Source organism: Panthera pardus, unplaced genomic scaffold (assembly GCF_024362965.1).
Source record: "Panthera pardus isolate Hobbes unplaced genomic scaffold, ASM2436296v1 HiC_scaffold_13, whole genome shotgun sequence".
Taxonomy (NCBI): domain Eukaryota; kingdom Metazoa; phylum Chordata; class Mammalia; order Carnivora; family Felidae; genus Panthera; species Panthera pardus.
The window spans coordinates 98,703,361-98,724,621 of NW_026526688.1; the positions used below are offsets into that span (position 1 = coordinate 98,703,361).

Genomic DNA, 21,261 nt, shown 5'->3' on the forward strand with positions numbered 1-21,261 from the left:
GAAAATATGTTAAATCCAACTAGCTGTTTAATGGTTAGTAAATAAAACACTCAGGTAGATTTTTTTTTCTTTTTTCACTACATATTTTCTTGTGTTACAGAGTAGTCTGTATTCACACTTGCTATTCATTTTAAATTATGTACATTAATGTTTTCACAACAAATATCTAAGAATGAATTATCTTTCTTAGAATTTTAAACATTTTAAATTATCTTCTTAACAGAGTATGCCATACTGATTACAGAATGATTTATTTGCTCAAAACTAGTCTCCAGTGTAGATGATAAATTTAAGAGGTCTCAGGATCATGTGTGCTTTATGTTCCAACCTCAACACTGTGTTTAGTACATTAGGCACTCAATGAAATTTTTAAATGAAAGAAGATGTTGATTGGTGGAAAGAGAGAACTTCATAATTTATTTGGAATTTACTTACATTCGAAATAATCACTTATTATGTAGACGTTAGGATCATTATCAAAAGGATGGCTTACCCTAACAATATTTTTTAAAACAGACATATAGGAGGGGGGATAGCTATATCCCCCTAGGGGATAACTATTAAATGGAAATAGTATGAGGATAATACACAAAGACCTTATATAACACTAATAACAAATAAAATGATATAAAAGGTTTTTAAAATATGTATTAAGCCAATAATCTGTTATGATGAAAAGCCTCTTCTCCAGAAATACTTTCTACCAGTTTACAGAAATGTATTATTTCCCTCAACTGCAGTTGTATTTGTGGAAAAGTAAAACACTAAGGCCATAATCCTTACCTGGTAGAAGTAACCTGTAAATACTTTAAAACAGTCAAAGATCATATTAGTTAAAAGATGAGAAAATCTGAAACCATTTTATTAAACATTAGCATCATTTGTTATCACAAATAGTTTTTCAGGGAAAATGACCAGAAGCCTGCTGCTAAGTCAAGGAAGGACTGTTTCTGTCATCAGAATGGCAGTAAACAAGCAATACAAAATTACAGTTGTGTAAACAAGCTAAAGATTAATGGTTCCCACACTGTTTTCCTTTCATTGGCCCCTTTGGTAGGTCAAATGACCCTGTAGACCACCTACGCACAGTCACACCACACACGGACAGTAGCTCAAGTTTTCTCACTCCCTCACCCCTCAGCTTGATTTTTATCATTTAATGTTACAGGGCAATGAAAAATAGAGGAATCAATTAATGGAAAGAAGGAAAGAAAAAATCCAGCATCCTGACATGTGTTCTTTTGCAAGTTGCTAATCAGATACCTAACTTGTGTAATGCTTCAACCTTAATTCTCAAATCACTAAATAAATGGAGACTACAGAAACACTAACACTAATGATACTACTTCTCTAAATGCCATTGAATTTTTCCTTGTAAATCAGTGACGTTGATTCATACCAATAAAATGATACAGTAGAAATTGAGGTCTACGGTTTGATTTCTATGATATCTGTGATTTGAGATCTCAGAAACTTAGAACTTTAAACAAAACACTGGTACATATGATTCTACGCTTTCAACTCTACCCTTCTCCTCATCTTTAGTGATATTTTCTGAAAAGCTAACTGAAACCTTGAGCTGAAAAATGATTGTTTTAGTTATGTCTTTTTTTCCTAGATTCATTCTCTTCTTTTAAAATCTATCCTCTTTCCAGACAAATACTATCTAATTTCACTCATAAATGGAATTTAAGAAACAAAAGAGATGAAAAAAAAAAAAAAAAGAGAGAGAGAGGGAGGAAAACCATAAGACACCCTTAAATACAGAGAACAAACTGAAGATTGCTAAAGGGGTGTTGAGTGGGGGGATGGGCTTAATGGACAATGGACATTAAGGAGGGCACTTGGAGTGAGAACTGGGTCTTGTATGTAAGTGATGAATCACTAAATTCTACTCCTAAATCAATATTACACTATATGTTAACTAGCCAGAATTTAAATAAAAACTTGAAACAGACAAGAAAACAAAAAGGCTTCTCACCCTTACAAAGAAACTGATAAATCTATCTGCTTTCCTTTTTTACAAAGAAGAGTTTCTGACCTTTAGCCTTAATTTATACTTCTAACACTGAGGTTTAAAAACAAAATGGAACACTTTTGCTTAAAGAACATGTATTTCAAAGTTAAAAAAAATACATTAGTACACTGTATTGATTTAATATTTGGAAGATATTATCTTTTAATATTTTGTGAACATTTATGAAGCTTGCTCTACTGTTAACATATTCAAAATAGCATTTTGCTTAGAACCCACAGATCTGTACTTTATGGGACATATTTGAAAATACCTTTATCTTTTATAACTGTTAGGTCATTTTACTAAGCAAACATTTTTATTCAAATTCCAAAAATGCATTTTTCCTTTAAAGGTAGAGAATCAGCAACAATTTAGTTTATTTTGCAAAGTTCTGTGAGCCCTCTGAAAGGTTCCTTTCAAAGGCAGATAAAAACTAAAGGTGATAATGAGTGCATCCACATGCAGATATGTCAAAAGAAAAAAAAAACATAAAAAATATCTCTAGACTGAAAGGTATTTACTTTTCTAATCTTAGATGTGTTATAATTTTACAGATCGTTTTCCCCACAGCATCTTTTATCTGGTATCTTTTATTTTGGAAAAAAAAAAAGTCTGATTCCATCCATTACAAAAATCAAATAGTTTATAGTACTTGTCCTGCTTTTAGGAGATTTACAAATATTAAATAATTTTTGTTTTCTACCACACAGAAAATGTGTCTTTTTGAAGAATCCTGGAAGTGTTTTACAAATGCTACATGACAAATAAGAACAAAAAAATGTGCTAATAGATAAATAGTCTAAAACACCAATTTGGGGTGTTACAGGAGTATATTCCTTTTGTAGAGGAATCTGACAAGCCTTCCCTCAGAGGTATAAGAAGGCAGAAAAATGGATGTTACACAAAGAAAAATGAAGTCAATTGGGAGCAGAGTAGAGAAAGTGAAGCAAGCCAAGATAGGCCATTAAGTCAAGGAAGAAAGAGTATTAAGATAAATATATGTAATATTGAATACTAAAAGTAGAAAACTTATTTAATTATAATACCAATGTTTGAAATTAATTTTTCATAGCATTCAATATTTCAAAATTTGTGAAGGAAAAAGCATTAATATGTATATAAGGGAATGAATTATTCAAAATCTTTTGGAATGATCAGTTTTATTCCACTATGAAGGAAGCTCAGAAACTAGTTTAGTGAAAGGAAAGGACAGAGTTGTGCTTGGGCCTTCTATACACGTCTTGACAAATATACAGATTATTATTTCTATGAATATTTATTTCTCATAACTTTAGAAACCTTATATCCATGGCAGAGACTTCAGAGTACTCATAGCTTCTTAGAAGAGGTCTCTCAGTTGAGCTAATATGGAGGATTTACCAGGACCCGGGCCCATGACTTGAGCTGAGGTCAGATGCTTAATCGACTTAAGCCATCCAGGCGCCCATATGAATATGTATTTCAATAGATGTATGCATGTTAATTCTCCATGTTAGCTACAGAAGTTATGAATGATCTGCTTAAAATAGATTGATACAATCAAATATGTTCTAACTTACATATTGAGGATCACTCTAAATGCTATTTTGGGAGAAAGAGTAAGAATGGAACCTGTTACGGGGCATCTGGGTGGCTCAGTCAGTTGAGCGTCCGACTTTGGCTCAGGTCATGATCTCACTGTTCATGAGTTCGAGCCCCGCATCAGGCTCTGTGCTGACAGCTCAGAGCCTGGAGTCTGCTTTGGATTTTGTCTCTCCTTCTCTCTTCTTCTCCTCCCCTGCTCACACTCTCTCTCTTTCTCAAAAATAAATAAAAAAATTAATATAAATAGAATATAAATGGCTTTTAAAATTATGAGATCATCCAAGAAGAAAGAACAGACAAGAAAGAGTTCTAAAGACCACGCTTGGGGCCTCCAGCCTCACGCAGCTGGGCAGGACAAGAAGACCAGATAGAGGCCTCAGTGAGTGGAGAAAATCCGAGAGTATAAGGCCCCACCAGCCAAATGTATACTAAAAATTAAAATAGAGTAATCAGTTTGGTCAAATACCAGCGATGAGTCAAAGTAACATAAAAGCTCAGAACCAACTGTTGAATCCAGCAACCTGGGAGACATTTAAAATTTGTCATTTTTCCATTATAAAGTTAACACATGCTTGAGAAAGACTAGCTGAATACATTAGAAAAATTTCAAGAAGACCTCGGGGGAGGGAGAGGGAAATACATCTTTGGGTGGCCCTGCCACCAAAAGCAACTAGTTTAACATCTTACAAGAGACAAGGGAAGACACACATAGACAACTCTTTGCAGGGATATTACTGAAGGGGAACAGAAATGATGCAAAAGTTTATGGGCCAATTTTTGCAGAGTCATTTTCAGTTTGTTTCTCTTAAGATTGTGAAAACAATAGTATGCTGCCATGCAGACAAGAATGATTGATTAGAGGGAAAGTTGATGAGTTAGGAGAGAAAGTGGAACAGTGATAGAAGGATACAGTGGAGCAGGTTAGAGTAGGAGGAACCTGTTAAGCAGGAGCATGGAGAATTCACCGATGTTAATGGGCAAAAAGGCAAAGAATAGCTAACAGGAAGGTGGATGTGTTGTTGGGAGCTTTTGGAAGTTGATTTCTGGTTGTTTTTTATGCTCTCACTAAAATATTCATCAATATCATCAGCTAAAAGTGAGACTGAGGAGAGTTATTTTGGGTTTGAGCTTTGTGGCCACAATTTGAAGTTAGTGCAATCCACCTAGTTGAGAGATTTTACCCAGCTATTTTCTGCTACTCATATCATTTATATTTTCACAAAACAATGTTGTCATGTCTTTTCAAAATTGGTTTTCAAAATGAACTGTTAAAATGAATCTTCACCTACTATCTTTCACTTTATCCTTTGAACTGATTTTGTAATGCCTATAGTTCAGTTATATATATTTTTGAGGTTAACAATCAGAGCAGCATTTAGTTCTTTCAAATTTTGTAAAGCAAGGTAGGAATTCAGTAGATTGTTAGAAAATATCCAGAAAAGGAATGCCACACATGCCGAGTATTATCCATTTACTCCTTAATTCAGTGTTTCTATGTGTGTGTGTGAAAGGGATGTATGTAATAAGTGTATGACACTCATATGTAATGGAATATTTCCATTGGTACACAATTTTAACCTATTTATCTATATAATCTTATAAGGCAGAATCATTCTAGAAACCAATGAATTCCTACTTAGGCTGGAAGTATACTGACCTCTGGAGTAGAGGTGAGGCATAATATTCCTCTAGTGGAAAACAATACCGAGGTAGTCTTCATTTACTCCTGTAAGGTCCTAATTGCCCCAAATTCAATCAAGGAGAACTCCTTCAAAGCATATGATATTAAATAGAAACTAAGTTCATGGGGCATGAGAATAAGTGATCATTTGCTATTCATTTATTGACTTGCTCTTAACTTTGACAAAAATTAAATTTAGAAGTTATAATTTTCCTCCTTTGAAATACTGAGGTATTTTGAGCAAAATATGGTCACAACTTACATTTTTTGCAAAGTGTTAATATTTATTTTATCCAAGGGAGTTTTCTTAGCCCGTATTTAAAGAGCACATATGGTCTTTTTCTGTGGAAAATATTTAATATATGTTTTTAGAAATTTGAACACAATAACAATAAAAGTCATCGATCAATCGTGTATTTCCATGTGCTCAGACACAAAAAAGAAAACAAAATACAAGGAGTTTTATTTTCTTAGATTTTACCCCGCAGTTGTGAACCCCATATTACATTTAATTTTGGAATTTTTGTTTTACCATTTTGATTCATTAATTTTCTTTGTTGTTTTGATGTTCTTACCTCATTTCTTCATTCAAAAAAAGTAATTATAATATTGTTTTTAGTTGCCAAGATAAGCTAAGACATAACCACTACTTTTTAATACTTAAGTTATTAAATATATAAAATGCATTCACTCATTATAAATATCTAGGTTGCAGATAGTGTATATATAAAACCAAATATTTCAAGTTATCAAAGTTAAACTTTAATAAAATACAAATTAGAATTACAAGGTTTTCTACAGTTTTTGCCAGTTTTTTTGTTTATCTTTTCATTTTTAAACATGACATTTTATTTATCTCCAGATGTGAAGAACTGGGGACCTTATTGAATAGCATCAACATATTTAATATTTATTTTTGAGGGAGGAAGGGAGAGAGAGAGAAAGAGAGAGAGAGAAATTGCACATGAGTGGGGAGGACCTGAAAGAGAGAGAGGGAGACAAAGGATCTGAAGCAGGCTCTGTGCTGACAGTGCAGGGGGCAGAGGGCTCAGACTCAGGAACCAGGAGATCATAACCTGAGCCAAAGTCTGAGCTTAACTGATTGAGCCACCCAGGTGCCCCAATAGTGTCATCATTTTTAGTCTAATCTCACTTCATCAAATTTCGTTGATAACAGTGGAAAGAAAGATAATTCAACTTAGAAGCACAAGACCTACAAAGATTAATATGAGAGCATTTTCAAAGAAGTATATCATATGCATAAGAAAATAGAAAAGAGTTAGGGCCTCTCCAAAGTCCTCTGCATAAAAGATTCCCTATTTTGGAATCTTACCTCCTTGATTCAAACGGCACCAGAAATTCCATGAATTTTTTAGGATCTTAAACATGTTTCTTTGTAATAAATGAGTATTTCTATTAAGTCAGTGCATTACTTCAGGAACGTAAATGTAAGAGGGCTTAAGTGTTTAAGGAAAACACATGTAAATAAATTTTAAATATATGCACTCTGGGAAAAAGTTTATAGCAAGTAATAATGGCAGAAAGTAGTTAGAATAAATGTGATACTCAATCATGCATAACAGATTGTAAAATTCTCTCAGCAAGACTCTATGTCTCATTCTGCATTCTGCTTACCATATCCTGAATGCTTTTTTTGATCACTTCTTTCTGCATAAGATCATATTGGGACAAATGCTAGAATCCTTAGAGACAGCCTAAAATGGATTAAGAGAGGAAAAAAGGAAAGAGAAAGAAAGAAAGAAAGAGCTCACACATTGTTTGTATTAATAAATAAAGGTTGGTCACTGATGAGATTACCATTTAAATATATTACATTATTATTTCAATAATTTAACATAAATACTATAAAATCTTATTTAAATTCCATTCATTTTCACAAACAATATAAAAATCATTATTTTGCTCTTCACTGTTACAAAATCTATAAGGAAAGATTATTTTCATAGTGTCTGAATATGTATTTATTGATAAAAATAAATAGAAACAAAATATTGTGAACAAGATCATGTAACCTAGTTTGAGCATTGACTTCTTAGACATTTTAATTTGATATCCTAAGTATAAATATATTTTTTAAGTTTTATTTATTTATTTAGTTAGTTAGTTAGTTATTTCGAGAGAGAGAGAGAAAGAGTCTAGAGAGGGCTGGGGGCCAAGAGAGAGGGAGAGAGAAAGGATCCCAAGCAGGCTCCACACTGAGGGGCTCAGACCCACAACATGACCTGAGCCAAAACTAACAGCCCAACGCTTAACGGACTCAGCCACCCAGGCACCCCAATATCCTAAGTATAAATTTAAATAGAAAATATATCAATAGTTTAATGTGTACAGTAGAAGTCATATTTGAAAAAATAAAATATTAAAAGATTGTTATCCTGTGCATTTTCATGACATGACGTTCTCCCTAGTCAGCCCAGACACATCTGCTTCAAAGTGATTAAAACGTTAGAATAGCAGTATAAAAGGAAAATAAAACACCAATATTTAGGTTATATTACAAATAAGAATTTTCACGAAGATATTAGGTTTACCAGTCAAGCATTGAGGAGGAAGAAATTAGTTTTTAACTTTTTTTACCTCCCATTTTAACCAATCAAGATTCAAGTTCTGTGAGCCAGACAGCAGAAGGAAGTCTTAGGCTGGCAGGAGTAAATTAGCAGACACTCTGAATCTGGATTATTACAGGGAAAGTACTAGGCAAAGAAGCTGTCAGGTAGATGTCTTCATTTCTTCTCTCTGGGTTTGGCCTTCAGGAGTAAATGTATCAATTAGTTTGATCAGGTGAGGACCTCTTGTCCAGTTGTCCATTTGGGACACTTGGAAAATACTGCCATGCCAGCTTGAGGTGCAGCATTTTGGTTACGAACATGGAGGAAAAAAAAGCCATAGGGAAAAAGAGTCTCAAATTAACTCATATGCTTATGTTGGTCTCCACATAGCAAGAACCTTCTGTGGTGGAACAGAGTGACTGGACCAAGGATCCAGATAGAAACACTGCCAGAGTCCGCAACACAATAAGAGCTAAGTAGGGAGCCATTGATCAAGCAGAGAAAATTTTCAATTTGTGTTCATCATCCCCAGATGTCAGCAACAAATGCCAGCTGAAGATCCTGAAAAAGACCAAGCCAAACAAATACTGCAGCAGACACAGAACACCCAATCAGCAGCAGACTGAAAACCAGTAACTGATCGATGGATCCAAAGACTCTCCCTTTTTCCTCTGTGTGTTTACAAAGGTCCCCAACTGGCTCTGTCCCTGAGCTCAATTTAATGCCATCCTTAAGAATATCGAGTGCATGGGGAAAGTGGAAATAACAGTCCATATCTCATTTTCCAAGGACTACTTTCTTAGAGGACTGTTAAAATTATTGGATTGGATTAAGTTTTAAAGCAAATTGGACTAAATGTAGCTTTTTATTTTCAAGTAATCATAAAAGAAGTCAGAGCAATTATAGACCAAATAAAACAAAGAAACTACTTTTTTTTTTTTCTCTTCTGATTATAATGTGAGTAACAGTGGCATCTCTGGGACACAAATATCAAATGAGCATAAAAAGGTATTGATATTGCAGAGGTTAAAGATTAAAAATACTCTAGAGGAACCAGAAAGGAGAACTAGAGAGTAACAATTATCAAGTTTTTTGGCCAAACTAAATCCTGTTTTAAGTATTTTACATACATACATTTTTTTTTCTTTACCCGGTTACCTTTACTCACTTTTACAACTGAGGCTATAAGAGTTTAAGTGACATACCTGGTCTCAAGCTTCAAAATATTGACCTCGATATTCTTCTTTATAAACTAGTCTGCTAAGGGATTATGTGGTGTCAATCAAACACTTTATTTATATTCATATTTTCGTTGCTTAGTATATTGTTATTTAAATAACTGTATATATAGGGGCGCCCGGGTGGCTCAGTCGGTTAAGTGTCCAACTTCAGCTCAGGTCATGATCTCACTGCTGGTGGGTTCAAGCCCCGCGTCCGGCTCTGTGCTGACAGCTGGGAGCCTGGAGCCTGCTTCAGATTCTGTCTCCATCTCTCTGCCCCTCCCCTGTTCACACTCTGTGTCTCCCTTTCTTTCTATCAAATATGAAATAAAAAATAAAAGAAAATAAAAAAATAACTGAATATATAATTCAAGGTGTAGGATTTAGTTATTTATAGAATCTTCTTCTATAAAAAAGTATACAATTGGAATGAAGTATCTCTGCCTATTATGGGATTCAAATAAGTAGATGAGTACAGGCATGAGAAGTTGAGATTGTAATTTGTTAGGAAATGTGAGTTGTAATTATTTTAAACCTAAACGACTATAAAACTAACTTTCATAAAATTATGTGAAAACAAAAAACACATTTATCTCTCCCCAAAGTTATAAGATAACTATATTGGAGGTTAGAGAGATGAACTAAATTTATTTGAGAGAACTTCAGTTCCCTGCAGTATTAGGGAAATAATACAATAAGCACACCAAACTTGCAATAGCATAAATTTAAGCTGCATGATGAAAATGAAAATAATTCCTATTGACTTTTATCAATCTTAATCAAATATTTAAGACTGGTGCCTCAGTCGGTTAAGTGTATGACTCTCTTAATTTAATGTTTATTTATTTATGAGAGAGAGAGAGGAAGGAAGAGGCAGACAGAGAGGAAGAGAGAGAATCCCAAGCAGGCTCCACACTTTCAAGCACAGAGCCTGATGAGCTGTGAGATCATGACCCGAGCTGAAAGCTTAACCAACTGAACCACCCAGGCTCCCGCATCCAACTTTTGATTTCAGCTCAGGTCATCATCTCACGTCAGGTTCTGTGCTGACAGCATGGAGTCTACTTAGGATTCTTTCTGTCTCAGGGCCTCTCTGTTCCTCCCCTGCACCCCTCCTTCTCTCAAAATAAATAAATGAACTTTAAAAAAAGAGAATATTTAAGACCTCACAAAACAGCTTTTGATATACTCTTCATTCACTGAATCCTATCCTATCGGTAAAAGGTTTCCTTAAGTGGCCATCCCAAAGTTATCTATTGCACATGCACACACATACTTTCAAAATAGTAATCAAACAGTAAAAGTGTTTTATTATGATCATAATTGCAACTATAGCTGGCATACATAGGTTTAGGAACAAACACAAATTACTTGTTAAGCCTCTAACTAAATTTATGGAAGTAGAAGTACTCAGGCAAATTTTAAACTGGCTACAAAGCATTCAGAGTGAAATGGTCAAAGGTCAATGTTTTTCCGGGAAAAGTTAATCATTTTGGTTAAGAGTGTCTCCTATAGCTTTCTATTAGTTTTTATTATATTCAGTGCATATATTAAGCTACTGTTATTGATATCTTTCATATCCAAAAGGTAAGGTACAAACCGAATTATTATAGAGCATGTAAAAACTGTCTTATAAATAGTTAATAGAAGACGGTGTTGAGATTTTTCAAAGTTAGGGCTTTTGGAAGTTAAATCATCTGAAAAAAATTGGAATATATTATAAAAATTATTAGTTTTTAGAAGAATGCATGTTTAGTAAAATAACTAGAAGAAACAAGATAATATTAGAAAAAAAACCTACTAGCTATGTTAGAAAAGTAACTTGTAGTTAGTTCACAAAGATTATTTTCCAATGTCAGGAATATATATATCTACATATATATAAAATATATATATAATTCTTTTGTAAAAGAACCTGATTCCAAGCGAAAGAGATTATATAGGAAAATATATTGTTTCTATTCTAACTTTAAGTAAGTAAAAAGTCAAATGTAAAGTTTTTGGATTGAGACTTTGGAAGCTGAGTTCAAATTCTGATTTAGTCACTGAGTAGCCCTGAGTAAACAACTTAACCTTTCTGTGCCATGCTCAGCAAAACAAAAGTGTTTAGTTAGATCATCATCAAAGTTGCTCCCAACATTAAACATCTATGACTCTAGGACTTCCAAAAGTCTGGAAAAAATGTAAAAATTCAGCCTAATGATTTAACAGTGAAAGCAAATATATAAGATAATGATTTTACTAAAGATTTCTATGACTTCTGTAGTTTGCTTATGGCAGAGAGTGTGGGTTAATGGTGAATCAGCAACATTTAATTTAATCCTCTCAGACAAACATGGGTAACAAAGTGCCAAATAATTTCCCCATTTCATTTACTGAAATTTTGTCCAGATGTACAGTTTCATCCAGATGTACAGTACAGACAGTTCAGTTCTGGCTGTGCAGAGAGCAGTTGGTGACGAGAATGGCATAGGCCCTGTAGCCCAATCCTGCACAGAACAGCTTGGAACACTGCGTGTGCATTGAGTCTTCCCCTTTGCGGTAGGCATGCTCACATTTGATATTTCAAAGGAACAGAAACTGAAACTTTCTCTCCCACAACACACACACACACACACACACACACACACACACACACACACAACTTTGCTTTCCCTGATTCAGATTCTTCTGAAATATTTTGGGCCATTTCAGCTGAACATTAAGAATCATTCCATTATCATCATCAGAAATTAGATAAATGTCACTCTTGTAAACGACCAAAGAATGGAATTAAAGAGATTTGTGTTCATTATTATTACACCAGGCAAGACACAATAGTTTTGTTCTCTGGATTCTTTAGTCATTTATTGAGAATTTACTGCAGTCGATAGTCTGTTGTATGCCTGTGGGGAAGAAGACCAAGGGAGAGATGGCCCCTACTAGCAGAGAGTACCCTACTCATGCGTTACATAACATGTATTAATAACACACATGCATTAATAACAAAAAAGTACTTAGTAAAGTAGTAGTTAAGATGGAAGTGAAAGAAAACCTGAACCTAATTAAAGGTAAGCACACACAAAAAAAGGAATTGAGAGTTTCACAAATTCAAAGCATCCAGGGCCATTGGACTTCAGGTATGATTTGGTTCAAGGCTCAAGCAATGGGACCTGGACTTGGGTTTTCTCACTCTGTTTCTTTCTGTTTCTGGCTTTTTGGATACTGGTTCTGATCTCATCCCTCAATATAAGATAGTTGTCAATAAATCCCAGCGAGTAGAAGAGTTTCTGCCCCTTACTGCAAAACAAGTACCCATGGACTGACTCTCAGTTGCCAAATTTAAATATGCCCATATTGGAGTAAACAATTGTGGAGTGGATTAATTCAATACCAAACAAATGATTAAAATTGAGAGAGAGAGAGAGATATGCCAAAGGAAATTTCTGGAATTCCTATACAAGGAAAATTGATGTTGAGTGATGGCAAAAAAAAAAAAAAAAAATCCAAATGCCCCATTTAAGGAGCAGAGTAAGAGATAAGGCCCTCGATCTAAATCAGATTGTCTAGAGTTAAATGTGCTCCAAACTAAGAAATATTTTAATCTCGATAAGCCTTCTTTTCTCATGAGTTGAATGATGATAAAAACAGTATCACTAGCCTAAAATCATTTGAGGTTTTTATAACAATCTCTGGTAAGAGTTATCACAGACCTGGTATTTAGTAAGCAGTTCATAAAAGTAAACTATAATTATTCATTTCATTTTCTAACTGCTTCCTTTTCTGCAGAGTAAATTCTGTCCTTTATTGCCTTCAATGATAACTTAAGTTCATCTATTGAATTTTAATTCCCTTATCATTTCTCCTTATCACAAACACCCCTATTGTCACCTAATTTTGAGATCTCTTTATCTTACTCTTGCATCTCAACCTTAGCCTGCATTTCTTATGACTGCTACATCATATTTCACAGAGTTTATAGCTGTTCAGACTAGATTATGCAACATTAAAAAGCAATCCTAAAATACTGATGGCTTTCAACAATAAATGTTGTTTAAATTCACATTGTATGATCACTTGGCTTTGCCTGGATCTGAATACTCTTCACAGTGGGAAACTGCTGGCTTGCAGTCAAGGAAAAACAGAAAGGTGAAGTTAGGAAATATCTTTCAAAGTTTCTTTCCAGAAGTGCATCCATCACTGTTCATGTTTCATTAGCTAAAACAAAGCATGGTTAAGGCTGATGTCAACAGAGCAGGAATATATAATCCTTCTATACAGAATAAAGTTAATATTTTGATAATAAAATATGAAATCTGACACAGCAAGCAAGTTTTTTTTTTTCCTTCTTTCTCTCACCACCTGAGAATCATTTAGGGGTAGTTTTCAATCTAAATTTCACCCACAATACCTACTTTATTAAGATTCATTTTGTGTGTTGGTTCACCAACTGTTCCTGTACACAGAGGTCAAGGAGAGAATGAAGACAGAGACAGGACACTCTAGATTGATAGGTGGCAGTTTTAGTAAGCGAGGACACTTACTTATGAGGCTTATCTTGAATGGCCACAAGGTGAGTAGATCTCCACATCTACTCACCAGAATCTTACAAATTTATATAGAAGACTAATTGGGTTAAGTCACATATACCATCCAGATGGCCTCAACACCTTACTCTCTCAAGACTATATCCTTGGAACAGCTCCCACTGTGGTAAAAGTAAGCAAAATGTACATTCCAAGAATAGAGGAGGGGGTGAGGAACCTTTGATTGCCTGGGTCTAGCTGTAGGTGAACAGGTGGTCACCTTTTCTGATGACTTCCTCCTCCTTTAGTAGGTTTGATGAGATCAAAACTATTTTCATAATATTCTATGACATGAACTACCTATTTCACTGTGTTGACATTTGTGCTAATTGTCTAAAAGCAATGGTGGATAAAATGTCCAGTGCTTTATTACCAATCAAGGCAGTGGAATCAAAATATTCTATATATTAATTCTTTTATTCTTCATTACCACTCTTTTTTTTTTTAATATTTATTTATTAAAGGAGGAGCACAGAGCCTGAAGTCTTGAACTGAGATCATCAGCTGAGTCAAAATCAAGAGTTGGATACCTAACTGATGAGCAACACAGGCACCCCACTACTCTAATTCTTTTTAAATCAAATTACACTTTAATATACCCATAATGAAGTAGTAAATATTAGTAGTTCTATTTATTTAATTAATTTTTTTATTTCATTTTCTTGAAGTTCTTCATCTGAACTTGAGCATACATCTATGTAATATTTTTTGGGATGAAATGGAAAGTTCACACAAGCATTTCTGCACATTGAAGTATGATGGCCTTCTTGAGGAAAAGCATTTGCACAGTTGAGTTGTGAGCTGAGCTAGCTGTTTTTTTCTTTTTCTTTTTCTTTTTCTTTTTTTTTCTTTTTTTCTTTAGTAGAATCACCATTTTTACTTGAATAAATGGCAGAAAAACAATGGTTATTGAGATTTGCTTATTTGGCAGACATTTTCTCAGAAATGAATGAAACAGGACTATAATGTTAATCAACTGACAACCAATGGCAAAATGTAAGCTTTAAATGAAAACTCAAGGTTTTGGAAGACTCCCATATATTATCGTAAGCTTGACAGCGTCCCAATAGTTCAACTTATCTGATGAGGTTGATAGTGATATTAATAAACATGAGTTTCAGATGGTGAAAAACAAAATGTGTAAATATCTAAGGATCTCCTCAGCTTGGCAGACCAATGTTTTACAGGTAACATGTTTCATACATGGGTAAAAGATCCATTCAAAGGGCAAGATAGACAATGGGATTTAAATGTGACGGTACTAAAATATAATATATTTTCAGGTTCTACATTACAAATGACTATTAAGAAATTACTTGTTGGGGGCATGTCTGAGTGACTCGGTTGAGAGTCTGACTCTTGATTTCGGCTCAGATAAATGATCTCACGGTTCCTGAAATCAAGCAGTGCATAGGGCTCTGAGTTGACAGTGTGGAGCCTGCTTGGGATTCTCTCCCACCCTCTCTATCTGCTCCTCCCTTGCTCATGCTGTCTCCCTCAAAATAAATAAATAGACTTTAAAAACTTACTTATTAAGTTGTTAATACCTAAGAAAAATATCCACAATTATCTGAAATGGCTATTACAATTCTCTTACTTTTTTTCAGTTGTGTAACTATCTTCCTTTCGTCCTTCCTTCTTACCCTTTCCCCTTTCTCCTTCCTTCCTTCCTTCCTTCCTTCCTTCCTTCCTTCCTTCCAATCTCTCCCTCTCAACTCCCCCTTCTCTTTCTTTCTTTCTTTCTTTCTTTCTTTCTTTCTTTCTTCCCTTGCTTCCTTCCTTCCTTCCTTCCAATCTCTCCCTCTCAACTCCCCCTTCTCTTTCTTTCTTTCTTTCTTTCTTTCTTTCTTTCTTTCTTCCCTTGCTTCCTTCCTTCCTTCTTTCTTTCAGTGTTTAAATTGAGCAACTAAAGATGTATAAATAATTATTGCTGACTTAAAAAAATAATTTAGGGATAAGCAGGTATATTATTTTGTGTCTATTACACATTTATTCCATATATAACTATAAATCTATTTTGTATATCATTTTTATTTTGCATTTTAAATAATGTTAAAAATTGAAAGAGACTTTTATAATGAAAAATACACTAAAGAATCTGAGTACAGTTGTGGACTTGACAAATAAGCTGAAGACTCAAAGATTATTTGAGGCCTGTCAACATGTGTCAAAATACTAGTTGGGTTTTATCCTGTGGAAGTTTAAACACTAGAATTGTAGAAATCCAGTACAAGAAGGGACCCAAGTGGAGACTTGTTTCTCTTTTGTCACTTTATGACTGAGGAGTTTGACTGAGGATGTTTGGGTAACTCATTTGAGATTACACAAATGGTATCAGAGTGAGGACTAGAAAGTAGTGTTCTGACATCAATCCAAAGCTAATTCATTTCCAGTCCAGCATAGGCCTTCCTAGAAGTTATTCATTACACTATGCTTCCCACTACTTTCAAGCACCCCAAATACTTTGTATGTAGACTTTGATATCTTATCGCAGTGATTTTGTCTGCCAAACACTGGATCAGCACTGGTAGTGTTGTCATCTTTAGATACGAGGGTTATCCAACTATTTGTATTGGAATGTAGTACTATTTTGTTACTATCTAAAAGAACAGAATTAAAAAAAAAACAGGACAAAAATACTACAACTAGTAATTGAAATCATTGGCTCATAAAATTAATCAATTTGAAGTAAGGAAAATTGCGCTTTTCAATCTGCAGCATCAGTGTTCACTCTGTTCAAAAAGTATTCAACGAATTCTTGTGAAAATGAATTGAACAAAAGTGAATTGAACTGAATTGAGAAGTGAGCTGCCCACACTGGAAATTGTGGTAACTCTATGAGATCATTAGGAGGAGTTGCAATTCAGAACATTGAATTATTTCTAAGAAACTACAAATGCTGACGTTTTTCCAACCCTGAGTTCTATTTGAGTGCTGAAATTTAAACCCATGTTGTACTTAGCATTCCAGAAGAAGAGGAGAATATCCCACTATCAACTTTTTTTTTTCTTTCACTAGGTTAGGTAAAAAGATACTCTTTATTTTGAATAAAAATATTCGGTGCTGAGGGGCCACAGTAGGTTTATTGCGGGAAGGAGGTGAGAATAAGGGGTGCGGATAGTCTGGGAAGGACCTTGAGAATGTCCTCACCATCCAAGAAAGACAACTATCTTTCTTTTTACAATATTCTCCGGAGATGGGAAAAACCTATCTTGGTCTGAATTCCCTATAAACAAAGAAACAAACAAAACCCTGACTGCTGTTAATCTTAAAATGTTTTACACAACACAGATGGTGGTAATGAAAGATGCAGTTGAATGCTTCTCTATTATTGAAAAGTTTTAAACTGTGTAATTGCTGTACTATTTCATTTCAACCATTTCTGTCACTTTAACAATATTTCTAAGACAAACAAAGAAATGTCTATAATAAATTATTGCAGGAGTATACTTGGTTTTCTCAAGTACAAATCTGATGAGAATGGAACTTTAATGATTCTGACTCTGTCTATTCAGTCTTACATGGAAACATTAGATCAACAAAGCCAGCTGTTTTTAAGTTCCATTAGGAGCCAGTATTAAAATAAAAGTAAATATTAAGTCTGAACCTAATTCTATTTTACAAATATTGTCGTTGATTTTTAAAAATACTTTTCCTGATTTATCTTTTCAATTTTAACTTCTTCAACTTGAATGTAAAATATTTTTTCCTTCTCACTTTGTGTGTCAAATAGTATGTGTTTCTCCCTGGAACTAAGATTCTTTGGGCTACCCTCACTACTTCAGCCACTACTTCCTACCCTCCAAGGACTCCAAAATATCTTAAAGAAGTATTATGGTAGGCCTATAGAGTGATTTTCTATTAATTTATTCAAGTATTTTATAAAAGTTCTATATGAAGTTTTGCTACTTCAGTAGCATCCTCAGAATTTGGGGATGCTCCAAAACATTTGGGTGGATGGAGATTTACACTCCTATCATATCAGATTTCAAAACCAGAAGGTCAAAAGTCAGCTTATATTCAACAAAAATGCAGAGAATGTGGAAGGCGTGTATACTTAGAACTTACTATTTGCCACGTATTTCATACATATAAACTCGTATGATATCTTACTGATATCATGATATCAGTGTTAACACCATTTCACTTTAAAATTCTATACCTTCGCGGGGAGTGGGGGGGCGTGTTGCGCCTGGGTGGCTCAGTCGATTAAACATCCAACTTCCTCTCAGGTCATGATCTCACAGTTTGTAGGTTCGAGCCCTGCATGGGGCTCTGTGCTGACAGCTGGGAGCCTGAATCCTGCTTCAGATTCCGTATCTCCCTCTGTCTCTGCCCTTCCCCTGCTAGTTAGTTCTCTCTCTCTCTCCCTCTCTCTCTCTCTTTTAAAAATAAATAAACAGGGGCGTCTGGGTGGCTCAGTCAGTTAAGCGCCCGACTTCGGCTCAGGTCACGATCTCGTGGTCCGTGAGTTCGAGCCCCGCCTCGGGCTCTGGGCTGATGGCTGGGAGCCTGGAGCCTGCTTCCGATTCTGTGTCTCCCTCTCTCTCTGCCCCTCCCCCATTCATGCTCTGTCTCTCTCGGTCTCAAAAATAAAAACGTTAAAATAAAAATAAAAAAAATAAAAATAAATAAACATTTATAAATTTTTTTAACGTTTATTTATTTGTGCAACAGAGAGCCCCAAAAATAAATAAACATTTAAAAAATAATAAAAATAATAAAATTCTATACTTTGGGAAAGTTAAGTAATATCTTCAAAGTCTCCCTGTTATTAATCAACAAAGCTAATATTCAAATGATTTTTTATCTTCTATTCATGATCTTTATTGTTTTCTCTACTATGCTCCTTTCTCTGTTGACTTTATAGTCTCCAAAGATTCTCTTCGCTCATTAGATTTGGTAGCTACCTGTTTACCAGCAGTAGTGAGGTCCCTACTAAGTGTTCAAATAGAGCGAAAAGCAAATGACTATAGTTTTCTCTAAGAACCTTCTGACTTCTTCCTTTTCTAGCCCTGGTCTCTGAAGACTGCAAATGCCCTTTATATATCATTTACTCATAGACCATCTTCTGACCTAACCTATCCAGTTTAGCCCTTTAATTAGGAATTTTTACTTCAGCCCCATTGTTTTAGCAATCTTCAAACTTTTTGTTCACATAAAGGCGATGCAGGAAAAAAACTTTTTTCCATTAATATTTAGAAGGCTTAAAATTAAATTTCCTCATAAACACCTAGGAAAATTAGTCTAGGCCAAAAAAAAAAAAAAATGGTTGGCATTTGATGCATTTGAAATTGAAATTAATTTATTTGCAACTTGAGCCTGAGGAGATTTTTATCTTTTTGTGGTAGGAGCCATATATGTGATCAAGCTGACAGAAAGAAATAATGCGAGGCAACAATAGTAGTGGCTTAGTCAGTTAAGCAGCTGACTTTGGCTCAGGTCATGATCTCGCTGCTCGTGAGTTCAAGCCGTCGCAGGCTCTCTGCTGTTAGTGCAGAGTCCACTTCAAATCCTCTGTCCCCCTCTCTCCCCTCTCTCTTTCTCTCTCTCTCTGAAAAAAATAAACAACACAAAAAATTTAAAACGAAAAGGAAATCTAAGTGTCCAAAAATGTACAATTAGCCCATCCTGCATTCTCCAGAATATCTTGATATAGAGCAAGCAAATCAACAAATGATCAATTACAAAAATTAATTCCAAGGCACATATAATCAACAGCAATTTCTTGGCAGCTCTAAAATGTCCTAATTTTCTGAAAACTTGTAACTATTTCTATGAGCTTTGTTCCACTAACCCTTTAAAAAATATTTTAAGCTCCTAATTGCATGTATTAAATACCTTCCTGCTTAAATTATGTATAATAATTTCTGTTTCTCTGGACAGACCCTGACTGTTAAAATCTGCTTGGCTTTCTTATAATTAAAACCACCTACTAAATCACCACTTCACAGGTATATATTTAATGTGATTACATAATCATATTCTCTAATAAAAGATTGGCAAATTGTAGTGAGCAGACCGGCTGAAAAAAATACACCAGCCAATTTTTTTTTTATCATTATTGTTGTTTAACATCATCTACATTAAAGAGCTATTTTCAAGCCAAAATAGCAGGACACCAAAATGGATTATAACTCCCAAGATTTTAATTTCTACTGCCTTAATGTTATTATAAAATGCCTCTGGATTACTAAAATGCTGTACATATCAATTAAAACAAAAAACAGAATTAATGTTACTAACTAAATTCATCTAAAAGCAGTTAATAACATATAGTCATCAATTCCTTACGAAGTAGGATTATTTCTATATGCTGGTAAGATTAAATTATATTATTAATTGCTTTAAGACATACTTCTAAAATCATGGTTTAAAATTTGGACATTCTTTAAACCAAATAATATTGACTACTATAAATAGACAAAGATGCATCTTAATTGCCTTCCAAATATTATCCAAAATAAAATATTATAAAATCCTCTTTTTCACTGCTTTATCAAACATATTCAATATATAATTGGATTTTTCCCTCTGAATATTTCTTGAGGTATTCTCACAACATCTTTTAACGTCACTCTCAACAGTCTCTTTCTTTACTATCTTCCATCCATAACCACAAGCAGAGTGATTTTTCTAGTCAAACAAGATTATTTTACTCTTTTCTTCTAAAAGAAATCATTTCTAAGCTAGAGTCAAAATTGCCAGGATCATAGCCCTTCTGCAAGGCACATGTCAGCTGTGCATACAAAAGAGGCATAGAATATTTTCAACATGACAGAAGATGGATGAGTGCTGAGTATATGACAGGAATTTCCATCTCCTTTAAATGCATAATATGAACATAAGTGGCATATTTGTGAAATATTTATCTAGTCTGAGTTCCACTTTCTTTGGTCAGAATGTATTTTTCTCTACCTCCTTATATATAGGAAGACACAGAGAGAGCCCCATTAAAGATAATATCAGAGCATATCTGAGTCATAATTACCCCAGCACTGCATCAGAATTCAACTGACTACATAATGAAATCAGTGTATGTTTCCATGTGGAAAGAGGCATGGAGAACAGTGCCCACCACGCAGACATTCTGGCCTAAATGATCCAGAGCAAGGGAGACCAGCAATTGCCTGAAGATGACCAAATGCCACACAGCATTTGAGAGAGAAATTGTCAGCATCTCTATCACTTAAAGATAAGACATGAGATTGCAAGATTTATCATGAATAGATATTTTCACAGGTACTTCTTTAATAAAGATTTATTTTGTCATATATCCTTCTCTTCTTCCTGAGGGGGGGTGGGGGGGACCACAAAACTTTTCCTAACCACACTTCAGGAAGATTATAAGAGCTAGTGAATTTTATGAGAAGTGGAGGAGACCTATCTCTATCTCTATCTCTGTCCATAACTTTAAATATATACTTAATAAATACATTAAATTATTTATTCTATCTCTGTCTCTCTGTCATATATCTATTTCTCATAGGAACTCAGAATAGAGAGCAAGGCAATATTAGTAAAGATATTGCTTAAATGAAAAGAATTGTTTAGAAGTCCTACTCCTGTCCTGACTATAGGGGGAGTATATTTCTAACCAGTTAGTCAGTTTTTCTAATTCCAC

At 34.4% G+C, this 21,261-nt stretch overlaps 1 long non-coding RNA gene across 1 annotated transcript in view; it reads left to right on the forward strand.

The window, feature by feature from the left end:
• LOC109246968 (uncharacterized) overlaps positions 1-21,261 on the forward strand; it is a 96,038-nt gene that overhangs the window by 47,743 nt on the left and 27,034 nt on the right. The window contains exon 2 of the long non-coding RNA XR_002071525.2: positions 8,243-8,484. This is a non-coding gene — a long non-coding RNA (uncharacterized LOC109246968). The remainder of the gene's footprint in view (positions 1-8,242; positions 8,485-21,261) is intronic.